The following is a 17,429-nucleotide window of genomic DNA, read 5'->3' as shown; positions in this document are numbered from 1 at the left end:
AGCCAGGAGCAGGAGTGGCCACTTTATGCAGTGGCCTGGTAGAGACCTGAAGAGAGCAAGGAAATGAATTCTTAGGTATTTGGGGGAAGGGTTTCCAACTACAAGAGATCCCCTGTAGTAAGGCCCTGAGGCAGGAAAGTGCTTGAGGTACAGCAAGGGAGCCAGTGTGGCTGCAGCAGAGTGAGAGGGACAGAGGTAGGAAAGTTTATAGAGGCACGGCAAAGAGGACGCCAACTTCTAAACACCCAAAAGGGGAGAAAAGAGTGACATGGTCTGTTTGACACCATAACACGATAATTTGTCATTCTGATGAAGGAAGTTGTCCAAGGGCAGAAGCAAAAGTGTCCAGTGACACAGAGTGGATAATGAAGTTACGGTACAAATGCACAGTGAAATACTACTGAACTATTAAAAAAATGAAATCCTGTTATTTGTGACCACATGGATGGAATCGGAGGGGATTGTGCTAAGTGAAATAAGTCAGGAGGAGAAAGACAAATACTAGATGATTTCAAGAAACAAAGCAAATGAACAGACTAGACAAAATGAAAGCAACCCTTGGATTCTGACAACAGAATTGAGGTTACCAAAGGGCAAGAGGGGTAGTAGGAACAAATGGAAGAGGGGCCCATCCCATGAAATATGGTAGATGGTGATTAATATTTTAGGGGGGGGGGTGGCGTGGTAACATATGTTTGAAGAAATCCACACCTGTATTCCTAAAACATATAGTTCTGTAAACCAATATCTCAATTATAAAAGAAATTCAAGAGACAATGGTGACTTGGACCTGGAGGAAAGGCAATCAGTGGCCAGATTCTAGATTTGTTTGCTAGAACTTGCTGGTGTGTTGGACATGGTGTGTGAGAGACCAATTGGTAATATCCAAGTAAGGATGTATTGGCATCTGGAGTCCAGGGGAAACATTTGGAATCCATCAGCATATAGAAGTATTTAAATCTGTGGCCATGGGTGAGGTCCACAAAGGCATGTGCCTAGGGGCAGCAGGAGTCGGGTCCTCCAGAGCTTAGCAAGCAAGAGGTGAGGACGACTCAGCAAAGGAGATGGAGAAGGAGCTGCTGAAGAGAACAGGAGCATGAGCCATCCTGACATCAAGTGAAGAGAGGGTTCAAGGAGGGGGGTTCTGCCTGATCATGCTCGGGCTGCTGAGCCGCTAAGAAGACATGGATTGAGAATTGACCATTGGATTTAGCAACATGGAGGTCATCAGTGACCTTGACTAGAGCTGTTTATGGAGCTATAGCAACAGGAATCTTGCCAACCAAAGTGGATCCAGGAGTCAATATGAAAAGAGAAATGATGACACTGAGTATAAACCATTATTTGCAGAGTCATTCATAGATGGGAGGAGATTAGGGTACAGGCTAGAAGAGACGGGGGTAAAAAGTTTCATTTGTTGTTTTTTAGGGTGAGAATTGTCTTGACATGTTTGTATCCTGATAGAACCACACAGTGGAGAGGGAGAAGCCCATGAACATTTTAAGGGTATTCTTGTCCTTAAGTCTCAAAATGCTCAGTGAAGTAGAGATGATTTCTACTTTGAAAATGAGAACTGTAAGTCAGTGAATTTAGAGATTACACAGTTAAGGCAGAAGTGGATTCAAACCCCAATATGGGAACTTCCCCCACCGTTTTGTATGGGAAATGGAACATGCCACATTGCTGTGCTTAGAGTCAAAAACCCTCCACAGTAAAGACAGGTTCAGTCTATGGGCTGACGTGAGAGTGTCTGGGCTCAATGCACCCATGATGCTCTGGAACTCAGAAGAGACACCCAGCTAGAGACTGAGTCTAGCATAACTAACATATGATGCAAATAAGTCCAAGCAGGTGGGTGACCCAGAGGAAGGTCAGAAATAGCACACATTTCAGAAAGGCCTGGGGGCTCAAGAAGGAAAGGCAGCTGTGCAGCCTGGCACCCGGAGGATTCTGGATAACTTGAGCAAGGCTGTGTCACTGAAAGGATGTGTGGCATCTGGAGTCCAGGGGAAACATCTGGATGTATAGCTTTGGAATCTTTCAGCTTACAGAGGTATTTAAATCTGTGGCCATGGATTAGGTCTCAACATAGAAAGTGGAAACTGGACAGTCCACATTTCTGGAATGTGAATAGCAAAAAAAAAAAAAAAAAAAAAAAAGAGCCCTTTTTGGGATGGATAGGGTGATTGCAGCACAGGTGAGGGCTATGGGGGAAGAGCAGCAGGCCAGGCGAGTCTTGATTGAATTGGTGCAGAGAGGGGAAAGTTAAATGAGACACTCAGAGAGACTCTGAAATTAATCATCTTGTTTTTATCAGAGTGAAAACCAGGGTCTGGACACCCTAGTCATCTAGCAGTCATTCTCAGCTTTGATTGACAATCCTCTTTCATTTTCTGTGAAAGAATTTTGATTTACTCTCTTTGGTAAGGTTGATGGGAGGTGAGTGGGATGGTGACTCTTTTGATTCATGGTTAAACCTAATATTTTTCTTGACTGCAAGAAATTTATCATTATTGATTCTGGAAAGATGAAAACATGAAGAAATCTGATATAAAAGCATAAAAAAATAAAACAGGCTTTGAAAAATAAAACAAAGACCATCTTTTGCAGTAGGAAACTCAGGAATGGATTATTTCATCCTCCAAAAACTCAAGCTCCAAACCTTGCCAAACCTTGATGTCCCTTATCCTCCTCATTGCAGAGTTCTCAGTCTACTGTCACCTTTACCAATCATAGCAATCTTAAGATGCTCTCTGCATCACAAATTATAAGCCTCTGGGCCTCCCTGGTGGCGCAAGGGGTTAAGATGCAACCTATGAAGCTATCCGCAGCCACTGCAGCACGAGTTCAATCCCCAGCCAGGGAGCTACCCACATGGGGCAGCAGACCTCTCCTGACTCACCTGCTGCTCCCCTCAGCAGTGTATTTCAGTCAGTCTGCCTGTTCTTTCCCCACTTTGTCTCTGGTGAATCCTCTCACCCCCCACACCTCTGGCCTATACTCCAGTTCTTGTATGCATAAACAAATAAATTGTTTTTAAAAATTATAAGCCTCTGATTAAATAACTTCACTTCTCAGACATATGAATATTATTTCTAGGGGGTGAATGAGATGGAAATGAGCTAGTTAATTCTCTGGCTTTTTCCTTGTGTATTTTTTGAAAAGGGGGGGAAATAGAAGTGCTTTCATTTTAAAACTGGGAATTTTTTCTTTGAATCTAACATAATATATTTGGAATTTGATTGGGAAGTACGCTGTTTGTATCAAGGCACCCTGCAGTGGTAGTTTTTCTCTTCATGGCTGTATAATATTCCAGGGCATAAGTGTAGTCACATACCACTTAAGGACAGGGATGCAGTCTGAGCAATGCATCATTATATGAATGTTAAAGACTAAAGAGACACAAACTTAGATGGCACAGGACATGTACCACCCATGTTATCCACAGGGACCATCATCATACAGCAGTCTGTTGTTGACTGAAATGGTGTTAAGTGATGTATAACTGTATACCACCATTTATTTCCTCACTTATTTTATAATTAAATAATGGACATTAGTGGAACAAGAGTTGGACTTCTCACCTTGACCTCATCCTGGCCTATCTGAAATATTATTGTTAATTTGAAATACTCCCTTCTCAAGAAGATCTTGGCTCTTGACTTCCTCCAGTGGCCTATTCTCGTTAGAGTGACACAACAACCTAGTGAGGCCCCTGTGGATAGTTGTCAGGAGATTTTGGGTTGGCCAGAGACATCCGGAACATTCAGTTATGGGGAGAAGGGTGACCCTTTTACTTCTCTTCAGGAGAAATTGTCTGTCCCACCCACCTTAGGGAACTTCCCTGGATGGATGAAGCCATAGAGTCTGGATCTCTGATCCCATGTTAGTGGCCCCCAAGAAAGGAGAGAGCACACTTCCAGACAACTTGCTCAACCTGTCCAGCTGATCACAGTGGCAACAGCCACACTCTACGGTGGCTTGTCCAGAAGACCCAGAGAAGGGTAGCTCTTCCCTACCAGGCTGTGTCTCTGATTTGGTTTCATAATAGACATTGCCCATCTTTTCTCCTGACTGAGAGAGCAGACCCTCAGACCTCCTTCCTATATGGTGCCTGACCTCTCAGATTGGGCTTTTTCTCTAATGGGTGACCTGGAGGGCCAAGCCATCAGACAGTGCTCTTTGGGGTACTTGTATGTCATAAGAGATGAGCACAGACCATCCAAAGCCAACCACACTATTAGAGGCCAGGGCATTATCACAAATTAGGGCAAATAATAACCAGAATCATTGTCCCCCCAATCCCTATTAATAAGGTAGTAGCATCCTCAGAATGTCAACAAAAATGACTAAAAATCTTTTTCTAGAACATGGAGAGGAGAGGCACACCAATTTTTCTGACAAGTTTTAGTATTATATATGTAGGACAGTCTAGGAGTTTAGGAGTTTAGGTTTTCACTATACATTCCAGGTTTTAACATTTTATATTTCCAATTTTGGGGGGGAAGGGTATGTGTGGAGAATACTTTCAGCAAAGCTAATGTGGATTGTCACCTCACCGCCACATTTATCACCACAAAATGACCATGGTCAAACTCCATAGCTCATAGGGACAGAATCTATTTCTAGTCCTGATTTCTTTCCATTCCTTGACAAACTGAACATGATATGCTTGAGTTACATTCCCCCACACCAACCCCTGCCCCATTTTACTATCAAGATGCAAGTGCCTACATTGCTATCTGGTCATGAAATTAAGATAATTTATTTTTAAAGAGTTTTGCATAATCAGCAAAATCACTAGCATGATATCTGAATTGGAATGTGTCCAATGAGTCCATACATAGACTATTTAAAGAGCACAAAGATCACTTCTACTTCATTCATTCCTTTCATTCATTTGTTCATAATTTTAAGCCCTGTGCTAGATGCCAAGTATTCAGTGGCAAAGAAGACAAACAAAAACTCAGAAATGGAGCTTCCATTTCCCGGGGACCTTGCTTCTAAAGACAGATACTTAAATCTTAATAGAAATTTGCCTACCAAATGTATTTATAAATAGAACCGAGCTTTGCTCAATGATAGCATATGAGATATATCTGAAGAAAATGTTACAAATATTTCTACCCTGGGAGTCAGCCTCATGGACCAGTAATTCCCAATCTCTTTGCTGCCATAAAGCACTTAGTAGATTATGTTCACATTTGTCCCACACTCCCAAGGGCACTATTGTATGAAATCCTCAAACGTCTTTCTCTCCTTGTTATAAAAGGGACAGGGGAGGATATGAAAATGTGTGCTGACAATTCTCCATTTCCCCTCCTCCTGATCCATTGTCTTCAACTCTCTGGCCTGGGCCCTGGGAAGCGGATTCCTGTGGGTTGCATCTAGACAATCTTGCTACTGGCTTCTGGTTGGGTTAGGCCAAGGGGAGACAATGGCAGGAGATATGAGAGCAGGAGAAGAGAGATTAGGTCATTTCTCCCTTGCCTGTTTCCTGACAAGGCTGTGCTTACACAGGCAGTGGCTGCGCCCCTCCATGACCATAGTTCCCATTGGGTGGTACCTTTTCCAGTTTTAATGAGGTTCCAGAAACCCTTTTGCTTCAGTCCTTGTGGGTAGGAACATCTTCTAGCTATAATATTCTCAGGGAGCTTCAGAATCTTCAGTTTGTTTTTTAACCTGACTTTACTATATAAACAGCCTCTTCATTAAAGCCTTTTCATTTGCATTTAGGTACATTCTGTTTTCTCTTGAAATTGTATTCCTCTTAAATACAAAATCCAAGTGACAGAGAAGGAAGTTATAGTGATAAACTGACTCCACTCACATGTGCACAGAAATGAATGTATCAGAGGCAAATCACTCATAACATACCTGCCTACTAATACTGGTTCCATGTTGGGGACTGTTGACCAAAACCAAGTTATAGTCAGTCCCTTCATATTTGCTACCTACATTCCAGATGAGATTAAAATGAATTACTTCCTTTCATTTTAACCCTTTACATTGGTGAGATAAAGGGGCTTAAAACAGTGAAATGGACTAGGGAGATTTCAAATTCCACTAGAAACCTTTCATTATCTGATGACCTTTTAAGATCCTTCTTTGGGTGTCTTGAGAAAGGTTTCTCTTCGTTTACTTACAAATTGCTGAAAAAATGTAAACCAGTTTTGTCATTAGTATGTCATAACAAATGTGGGTCTCTCTTTTCTAGTATCTGATCTGTCAGGGACTGGTCAAGCAAAAAAAGAAAAAAAACACAAACCCTGATAAGGTTAACCAAGGTGAAATCAGAAGAAATAGGCAAAGATCTCCTCAATTCAACACTTACTCAAATTTCTAGTAAACTTGAGAGATACAGGTACAATAATCTCTTATCTGAGGATTTAAATTTGGCTTTCAATCAGAAATGTCTCTGACTCACGTTTTTCTACCAGTATGTCACTAGCTGCTTAGATACTACTTTTGGAAAAGTCTAATCCTTTGTGTGCACCCTTTCCTTCAACCTTCTACAAAGGAAAACTAGAAACTTCCTCCCATTTGCAGACAACATGATTTTATCAAGATAACTCAGAAGTAGCTTTAAAGACATTGAATCCATTCTAGAAAGAAGGCTTCAGACCTCCTACTAAAAAATAACAGCCAATATTAGATGCATTTAAATAGCTTATAGCTAACTTCCTATGTAAAAGCCCATCACCTCCTCCATTTCCTAGAAGTCCATTTCTCAAACATTATATCCATAACCAAACCACCTTGCTTGAGTTTAAAGTTGGACATATGCTAATAAGCACTTAAAATATTTCCCAATTTATAATTATTTTACTCACATTTTGTGACATAAAGTGGAGCACCAGAATCACTCCACTGAGTGATCTCTAAGTAATTTTGCAAAGATAACTTGATATTTACAAACCTAGAGGATTTTTCTTGTTCCTCTTTCAGAGGAAAAGAAAGGTAGACTGCTAGTCAATATTGTGTGCTTCCAATCTGAGAGCAACCCAGTGTCTACTACCAATGAAAGGATAAACCAGTGGGTACAAATAGAACATTGGTATACCACTAAGCAATTAAAAAGGGGTCCAACACTGGCACACACTACAATATGGACAAATCTCAGAAGCTTTGTGCTGAATGGAAGAAGTCTGATCAAAATGTTAAGTACTATATGCTTCTATTTATATGGCTGCATAGTAAAGATAAAACTCAGAAAGTGAGATTAGGTCAGTGGTTGCTATGGGCAAGAGATAAGGGAACTGGCTCAAAGGATCTGAGGAACTCGGGGCAATGGAGCTTTTTTATCTTTATTGAGATGGTGGTTATATGGGTATATAAGTTTATCTAAATTCACAGAACTGTAAATCAAAAGATATTTTGTAAATAGTATCTCAGACCATTCTATACAATGCCCTTTCCACATGGAGCTAGGAAAGAAGTATCTCAGTACCAGAAATGGTTATACTTTTCTTAAGAACTGGGGTTGCATTTATCTTTTGGAGACTATGAATCATATAAGTGGTTTGAGTTACATCTTTGGGCTGTGAAATCTTGCAACTAGGCACCTGACATACCCAGTATGGATTAGGAATACTTAATACTTATGTATTAATCTTACTCTTGCACTTGACATAATCTTATTTTTTTAGTTCCAGTTACCTTTTGACCTGAGTTCTTCCTGACAAATTGTTTTATCTTAATGTATTTTTCAGAGATTATTTTTATATTTATCAAGGTACAACATGCATAGCCAAATAAATAACTCCATCATGGAATATGTAATAAATCATGGAAGTGTGTTCTCCTGACACACATTTATAAAAGCACATGCCATAAAACCCTAATTCATTAAGGCATGCTATCATGCAATAGCTACCATTTTTATTCATTTCTGGATGCATTTCTTTACCAGTAATGAGGCTCAAATATAGCAATATAGACAGGAAAGAAGATGAAAGTTGTTTTCAAATGCTTTAAAGATTGTCAGGTAGAAGAGAAATGAGTTAATTCTGACTTGTTCTATCAGATTAAGAGTGGATATAAGATATACCCAGACCAATTGAGAGTTAGCATAAAGAATATACTTCTAGTGGGTCACTGTACAGACACCATGCATTATCTAAGGAAACAAGAGTTTCTGGAAGTGGATATAACCAAACATCAGCTGGGTAATCACTTGGGTGGTATCACATAAAAACAATCACTTGGATATATGATTGCTTCCTTCTAATCCAATATTTAATAGCTATGTAATCCTATGAAAAACACTATCTTCTCAAGGTGAAATGATCTTATTTTGACTATGCAAATACCATCCTTTTCTTATTTATCAATTTGTTTTATTACATTAAGTTCTAACATAATTCTAATGTGTTAGAACAACCACCAAAAAAGTTATAGCAAGATTTTTTACAAATCTTTTAGGATCAGGTCCTTAAAAAAATGAAATACAAGACTGTAACTAGAGTTTTAGGTCTTAATATTGCACAGTGACCTGCCTGGTTTTGCCCTCTGCAAATAGGCTGGCAATACAGCACTCTCTCAACGGAACTTAAAATGATTTCCCACTTTGGCTTTGTGCTTTAACACTTAGGCAATAAAGCTCATGACATTGTCAATAAAAAGCACAGAAGGAGAAGTGCTACTTATTCATGGAAGAGCTCAAGCCAGCATCGCCCTGGTATTTTCCCATTTGACAAAGCCCAGTCATTGCCAAGCAGTCACACCCATGATCTAAAATTCACTTCCATCAGTGTCTGGAACCTGAAGGTGAATTGTTTTGTAAAACTGAGAGCCAATTTCAAGCTGGCCTGAATGCTTAGGTTTTAAGGCTGTGTGGGTTTGCCCAGCATTCCCAACAGGGCAAGTAACTGGTGAGAAACACTCTGAAGGCATCTTAGGTATGATAACCAAACTAGGAACTGAGCAAAGGAAAAAGCAAAGAAACTACTTTTATAGGTGCACAACTACCAAAGAAGACTAGTGGGAGAAAAATGACTTTGTTGATTGGAAGGCTCAGTATAAAAGATGCCAAAAACAAGGAATACAAAAGGACATTTTTGCAAAGAAAAATATCCACATGACTGTCAGGTACATGAAAGGGTGCTCAATATCACTATCATCTGGCAATACAAATAAGAACCACCATGAGCTAGCACCTCACCCCTGTTAGAAAGGCTATCATGAAAAGGATGGAATAGTAACTTTTGGTGAAGATGGGACTTGAAGGGAACCCTCATATGGGTGGAAATGTAAGGTGGTATATTTGCTTTGGAAAATAGTATGGGCGGTTCTGGTTCAGGGCCCCCACCTGGGCCCTGCTGGTTGAATGTGTGGCATGCCGGCTTTGTTGGTGCTATGCCCTAGCCAGCTACTCCCCTGTAAAGTTCTAGTAATGGAAGCAAACCCCAAGCCCCATGGCTCCTGGCCTGGGGCTACTGGAAGGAGCACTGGGCCCCACTAGGGCAGCTCCAGCTCAAGTATGACTCTCCAGAGCCCATAAACCAAAAGTCTCTCCTGACCTCATTGCAAGTCAGTCTGGGCAGTTACCAGGGCTTCCCATTTTGTATCTGGAGCCAGGATTGTAAATGAACCAATCAGGTTTGAGTTAAATGGGATGGTTGGTTTGAACTAAAAGGACCAATCCAGTTCAAGATCTCAAGCTGTCAGTCAAGACCTTGAGATAATTATGCAGACTGAAAATGGAAGCAAGCTGATTGGTGCTAACCAGACCAATTGGATGCTTAGGATTAAAAACAGTCCAATCAGTTTGTAGAGTTGGGACCCAAGAGGAGGATATAAGGCAGAGCAAGAGTCAGTCAGTCAGCAGCCAGCCTCCAAAGAGAGAAGCACTCAGCAGATCTCTGTAGACCTCTATATACTTCCAGACTTCTAGAACTCCAGATCTCCATAGACCTTCACAGAGACCCAGTAGCTGCCTCCATCCCCACCTCTGACATCATCTGCAATGAACACTGTCAGCCTTGGCCTGGTGTCTCAAAGAGCTATTGGCCATTGGTTCATACTCACAAAGAATTATAGCACTGGTATGTTTGACATTGCCTCCTGGTGACTAGTGCTGACAAACACCACCATGTGGCCACCTCTGAAAGCTGTCCACTGCCTCTGGTTCTCTGGCACCATCTTTTGGTGCTGTTGAGTCTGTCACAGGTCTAGTCTGGCATCCAAGGCTGTCCAGCCCAGCCTTCAGACTGCTACTGTGGGTGCTGCAGTGTCAACTCAGTGGCCCCACCTGCGAGCACTTCCAGCTGCCATTGTAGATTGGACTCTGGTGCACTGTTGACTGGTGTGCCACCAGCTCTGGGCCCTCATTGATGGCACAATGCCATCTCGTATGAGCAGCCTTTGTTTGTAACTACTGAACTACTGGATACTATCTGGGGTGAGACAGCTGGCCACTTGTAACCTTGGAAACTCGTTCTTTTCCTCCAATCTTCTGTTGGTTAAACAAGACCCTTTGTTGTTGGCCCCTGAGATGGAGTGGTGTCTTGCAATTGAGCACATGGTGAGAATTCACAGACAGTGATCTGTCCCCCACCGTGGCACAGTCCCTGGGCACTGTTGTAGTACTGCCCACTGTGTTTTAGTACGCTTAGAAGTATTCTTTAGGTACTGTTTTAGTTCTTCTAAAAATTAATAGAACTGAAAATTTAAACTATAATTACCATTAAAAATATCAACTTCACTTCTGAGTATATATCCAAAGGAAAAGAATGACTCTCAAAGAGATATATGCAATCCCCTGTTCAGAGCAGCATTTTTATGATAGCCAAGATAAGGAAATGAATGAATGGATAAATGAATCAATGAATGGATAAATAAAATGTGAAAAAACAAATACACACACACCACTGAATAGTTTTCAGGCATAAAAAAAATATCTTGCTTTTGAGACAACATTGATGAACCTGGAGGACACTATTATAAAGTAACTAGGAAAGAGAGAGACAAATACTGTATGATCTCACTTAGATGTGGAATCTAAAAGAACTGAACTCATAGGAAAAGAGACTTCTAGTTATAAGATGAACAACTTCTGGAGATCTGATCTTTAGTATGGTGAGGAAGGTTAATAATACTATATTGTCAGCTTGAACATTACTAGAGAATAAATCTTAAATTTTGTCACAACAATTAAAAAATGATAACTATGTGAGGTGGTAGAGGTGTTAATTAACTTTATGTAGTAATCATTTTATAATATGTATGTACATTAAATCATCGCATTGTGCCCTTAAATGTGAATAATGTCATATTTCAATTGTATCTCAATAAAGACAGGGGAAACATGGCCAAAAAGAGAAAAAAATCAATGAAGGCAGAATGCACCTAGCTATTTCACTGTGTATCATACTTGCCATAAACCCCACAGAAAGTCCTCCATAGCAAAGATATTTCATGTCAGTAATTTTAAAGATCTTATGTTAGACAGTCCAAATGCAGCATTAATATTTTAGAGGGGAAGTGAAAAGAACTTAAAACAACAAATGAATCTTAATGAAATCCTACTATGTGCTCCTGTGTCCTACTATGTGTTACCACAGGAGGTGTTTTATATACAATATTCACTGAATTGTCACAACACCACAAGTAGTGACATACTGGAATCTCCATTGTGCAGGTAAAGAATCAGAGGTTATGAGAGTCCGAGCTATCTGTCCAAGTTCAACCTAACTATGAAATGGTGAATACAGGTTATAACCCACAAATGAATCCAACAATTGCACACACAAAGGCCTCCCGACACCTGACCCAGATATAGCGCATTTTTCATATCCCTATGAAACTTTCATCCTTCTGTGGGTACACAGGGCCAAAACTTACCAATGATATTCAGCTAGCTCTGAACTTCCCACACTGTTTTAATGTGGAGGTTTGCATTTTGTTACCAACACAACACACTCACCACTGAATATTGTTACATGCTTGGGGAAAGGAAACTTATCTGACTTCAAAGTTGTTTTCCCAAAGGACTTCAAGTTACGGAGCTTTTGTGTAGAATGCTTACATGCACATCTGATGCATTTTTTTTTTTTAAAATCATTTTGTTTCTATTTGAAAGAAGAATATTTTCACCTTCTTTTCTGTCTGCTAAGAGTCCAATCACCTCCACATTTGCAGGAAAAAAAAATAGAGCCAAAGTGTGATAATTTGACTAAAGGTATGTCCCCTTCTCTGTTAGTATTGTGTCACAAGTGATAAATGATGTCAGACAAAGCTGTCAGATGAGATTTAGAAGGTGTGCATGGAAGGAGCAATCAATTTCCAACTTAGGGAATTTAATGGATTTTAATGAGCTGCTCTTGTTGATTACCAAACAGCTTTTGACATGGAGCCTACTGGCACGTGTGCTTGGCAATGATTGATAGGCGTTTTAAATGCCCCTAATTGGATTCCTGTAAAGCACTCAAGCATTGGTTTTCTCAGCTGCAATCAGAGAGGCTGGTTGAGAGATCTGCGTGTCTTGTGGCCACCATGTGATCTCTTGTGATCTCTTGTTTGTTTCCCAGATTTTGCAGCTGGGAGTCATCATCTGATGCTAGCGCAGGAAGAGGCGGACATGCTGCCAGCACTGTGCCCTGGGGATGCTCAGCAAGTCATGACCATGATGCCCTTTGAACCCTTCAGACCATTCCCAAAGTGGGTGGTGGGTTCTTTAAGGGCCAACACTGGTATATTCTGGTTGGTGGTCTCATAGTTCTCAGCACAAGTAGGGGCTCAATACACTTTTAAAAAATAATCCTGTGCTACTTTAACAGACATATATCAACACATTCCCTTAAAACTGAAATTTGCTTCAAGGCGGTCCCTATCTCTGATGTTGGCAACACAGAAAAAAAGTGGATGAACTAGCTGATAGGAGTCTGTGAGATAATACAGAAAGACTCACGGCGATTAGAACAAGAATGTGTCTTCTCCTGGCTCATGATGTAGACTTTTAAAACCAAAGTGCCATTTATACACTGTAAAACCTCATTAAGAATTTTGGACTTGGCAAGTTTAGAATTTATGATAATTTGATATGAGTAGGGCCCAAGTCTTCCTCCTCATTATCATTCAAAAAGAGCTGCCTGTGCAAATAAACAAATTGGGTAAATAAAATTACAGAGCTATATTTAAATAACTTAAGAAAAAAGAAAACTGCTAGGGACTTTGGCAGCTTAATTGAGGGTATAAAAGGATGCTAATTATCAATGTCTCTCAGAGCTTCCATTTAAAAACACTTAAAAAGTAGCAGTTAATTCCAATTACCTTAGATCTTAGATATGCAAAAAAAATTGTGGGGAGATGCTGTGATAAAACCCCATTTCTTGAAAATGCCTAAGAAATGAGGTATCTCTAATACAGGCTGACCTGCCTTACCTAGGGGAAACTGATGCAGTTCAACCAAAAATGTAATAGAAAACCTAATCATCTTTATTAATTTGGATCAGCCTCACAGGAAAGGCAGTGTCACTGCCAGTTCCTTGTCTTCTGGGAAGAAAGGAACGGATACCAGGGTTGCCCTTACTTTTGGGCACTTGCTCCACTGAGTTCTTGGGATGTTTTCTTTTACTATATTCATTCCATGCCTCAAAGCCCTTGGACAGAATTGGTGGACAACAGTCACAGTCACACTCTGTGGCCTGGATGAGCTGGCAAGAATAAGGAGACTCACACTGGCAAGTTCTAAGGAACAGCCAGCAACAGAGACAGCTGAGACTTGGGGAAAAAAAAAAAAAAGAACAGTGGTTCTGTGCCCAGCCCTGTTGTCAGCTGGAAGGAACTTTCTGAGCACAAGGGAGAGGAGCAGGTCATCACCTGGTCCCAGCGCTGGTCCTGACTGTGCAACCACTTCCTAGACTTGGGCAGTTGTGCTCAAATTAGCAATTAGGTTGGAAGCCAGCCCAGCATAGGCTCCACCTGGGCAGCAGTTCTGGGAACTGAGAAGAAGCCTCCTGAGATATTTTGCTCTCTGTTCTCATTAACCTTTTGTCTGAGGGGCAAAGGTCCTGTCCTCCCATGAGGGACCCACAAGAGGCTTCACATCAGCTGGGACTTTCACTGAATCCGGTTAGTCACCGGCTCAAATTCCCCTCTTGGGAACGAAGGGTGCTGTGTATGTACAGATGTATGTGCTTCCCTGCACAGACCCACCCCGAACAAGTAGGCCCACAGGAGGCAAGCATCTAGGAAAGAATTTGAAACATGTTCTGGTCTCTTTCTTCTCGTGCCCCCATCTCACACTGGCTCTCTGGTTAGTGCCATCTATGTTCTCAGTCACTGAAAAGAAAGGTAGTTTAAACATTGTCTCCGAAAATCATCTCCCCACACTTCCCACTGCAGCATTATTTACAACAGTCAAGATACAGAAACAACATAATTGTACATGAGAGTGGAACTGATTAAGGAAATGTGGTATACACACACACACACACACACACACACAGAGGAATATTATTCAGCCATAAAAAGAGGAAATCTGCCCATTTGCTACAACATGGATGGACCTTGAGGGCATTATGCCAAGTGAAGTAAGTCAGACAGAGAAAGACAAATATCACATAATCTCACTAATACGTGACTTCTAAAAAACAAACAAACACAAGTCTACCCACATCTCCATCAAGTAAAGCAGACTAATACAGACCAAAGGTATGTGCAAAGCAAAATACAGGCTCAGGATGTGAATCCCCTTTTACATAAGAAGGGAAGTTTCCCTACAAAGTGTCTTAAGCCCGCTTCTCAGAATAAATCCTCAAAAAGTCAACCTGTGTGCCTAAGGCTTGTCCAACCAGATGCACTCACACAGGATCTTAAATCTTGAGCCAGTGTGGAAAAAAAAAATCGTGACTTAAGAGGGTTCTTTTTTTTTTTTTAGAAGTGGGGGTACTGGCCAGAGTTGCAGGTTGGGGGTGGGGTGTTGTGTTGTGAGAAGATTCACCAGAGAGAGCAGGGAGCAGAATAGGCAGATGTACTGAAATACACTGCAGAGGGGAGCAGCGGGCAAGACAGAAGAGGTTGGCTGCGCTGGGTGGGTTGCTCCCTGCTGGCAGAGGAGCGAACTTGCCCTTAAAGGCTGAGGACAGCTTCACAGCACTGTGCTCAACCCCCTGTGCCACCAGGGAGGCCCTCAAGAGGATTCTTAGGGAACCAGCAGAGGAACATTCCAGGGGATCTAGTGTTGAGGAAAGAGGCAGAGGCAGCTGCGGATCCAGGGCCTTCCAAAGGGCAAGTTCGATTACGGTCCAGTATGTTAAAAATGGTGTGTCTCTCCCAGGTCAAATCAGACAGGTACACTGCCCATTATAGATGACTCAGGTTTCTTAAGCTCAGGGGTCCTCTCCTGTAAGCTAATGCAGTGACACAGGTGCTCCTAAATCACCTGTGGGAAGTGCGTCTCAGGGATGCAACTGACCGTGAGGATGGTCTGGCGATCAGCAACCATCCTTGTCTCTGACCGGGAGTCTTGTGTCTCTGTCACGAAGCTAGGGCAGGTTCACCCACTAGCTTGAGAGCAGTATCGAATCTCACACATGACAGTTCTTGACATTGCCTTGTGAGCCCAGCATGGTGCAGATACAAAGTCTACCTGATTGGAGTTTTAAAAAATGACATGAGGCTTACAAAGACAAATCAAGAAAAAATACCCAGAAATGGACATAACTAGAACAGAATTACAGGACATACAAATAAAAGTAGTTCTTACTCTCAAGAGGCTCAATATCTAGGAGCATGGGACCGGTCAAGAGGGGACTAGAAGGATCTACTTTGAGCACCACCCCCCACCTGACTGCCATATAAGTAAGGATAAAGACAGACACAGCCCTAGTAGAGGTCATTTCTATAAGTCAAAGACTGAAGCAAATGTAAGGTAGAAAACTGCCCTGAACCTGAGGGCTGCTGGCTTCAGATACAGAACCAGACAGAGGTCATGGGGTACTCCTCTCCTGCTGGAGAAAAAGGACTAAAATTGCCCCTAATGAGATGAGGAACCTGGGCCAGACTCACTGACAGGGCTCCCCTGCTGGGGAAAGAAGGCCACAGAGTTCCAGCCACCTCTGGGTGCTAATACAAGGGGCCAGATCTGTAAAATCACTGGAGTCACCCAATTCTAGACAACAGAAGTCGAGGACATGAGGGTAGTGGTCACTATCTTAGGAGGATCATAGGAGAGACTGAAAAATTTTGAACTTTGTAAAAAAATAATGTCAAAGCCAACATTTTAATTGTAAAATAATAGAAATACATATAATGGAACTGTGTTACATCTAATTATATATATAATTTTATAATGTATAGCTTCAAAATCAAGGAGAGGGGTTAAGCTATTCAATAGGTAAGAGAATTCAATGTATCCAATGGGGAGCAGAAAATACAAAATAAGGGTAATACAAGGGAATCCAAAAATATCAATACAACCTCTCTCTCTCTCTCTCTCTCTCTCTCTCTCTCACGCAGGTATGCATGCACACACACAAAGTGAATTAAACATATCTATTTAAATACAAAGACTATCTGATTGGAGTTTTAAAAAAAAAACTACATGCTGCTTACAAAGACAAATCAAGAAAAAATACCCAGAAACACTGGACATAAATAGAATGGAATTAAGTTAACGAAAAGCTATTCATAAATTACAGTATAAAATGTAGAGGAGAGGGGCCTCCCCTGGTGGCACAGCGGTTGAGCGCTGGGCTGCGAGCAGCCTCTGCAGCGCTGGTTCGTTCCCGGGTTCCTGGGCCACAGGCGAGGGTCCCACACACACACACAAAAAAAAAAAAAAAATGTAAAGGAGATAATCAACCAAACCAAAAGACAATAGTTGGAAAGATTATTAAAACAAATGGAGCTCTAGCTAATCTTTCCCCCTCCCCTGCCAAATTTCCATAAATTATGCAGTGTGAGCCATTCATCAAAGAAATTAGCTCTTGCAAGGAGGGTGAGAAAAGCGTCCTGACTCTCTAGCTAGTGAAGGTAGTAGATTCAGGTGAAACAGAACAGGACATCTCAGCCTTGTAGAGAGAGTTAGATCTTGGAGGGAGCAAGAGAAAACAAGACAGGACAGGCAGAAGTTTGACCCCAGAAATGAGGAGGTTGAGAAGACACCAGGACCCTACTCAAGGTGAACGCTTGATCAAGGCTGTAGGTGTGTAAGTCAGGGTATGTTGCCCGGGCATCAGGAGCCACTCATCCCATGAAACAATAATTGAAGAGTTAGTGAGTCTTCCCCAAGAATCACAATAGCAGAACAAAAACAGACACACATGAAACTCAGCAAGAATGGTGTTACAAAATGGAACAACTGGGTTCCACATAAAATGGTTAACTTGCCCCCAAGAAGTCAGGAGAGCATCTGGTAGTGCTGACAAGTTCCAGCAGGCAGCGATGTTGCTGGAGACAGTGTATGAACAAAAGCATGGAGTTGC

General features: G+C 41.5%; 1 protein-coding gene across 1 annotated transcript in view; it reads right to left on the bottom strand.

Moving 5' to 3' along the window:
- CALN1 (calneuron 1) overlaps nucleotides 1-17,429 on the bottom strand; it is a gene marked incomplete at both ends in the record, with an annotated part of 361,441 nt that overhangs the window by 105,270 nt on the left and 238,742 nt on the right. The gene's annotated exons all lie outside the window — the stretch shown is intronic.

This window comes from Talpa europaea, assembly GCF_964194135.1.
Source record: "Talpa europaea genome assembly, chromosome: 12".
Classification (NCBI taxonomy): Eukaryota; Metazoa; Chordata; class Mammalia; order Eulipotyphla; family Talpidae; genus Talpa; species Talpa europaea.
This window is presented reverse-complemented; position numbering and strand designations above follow the sequence as displayed.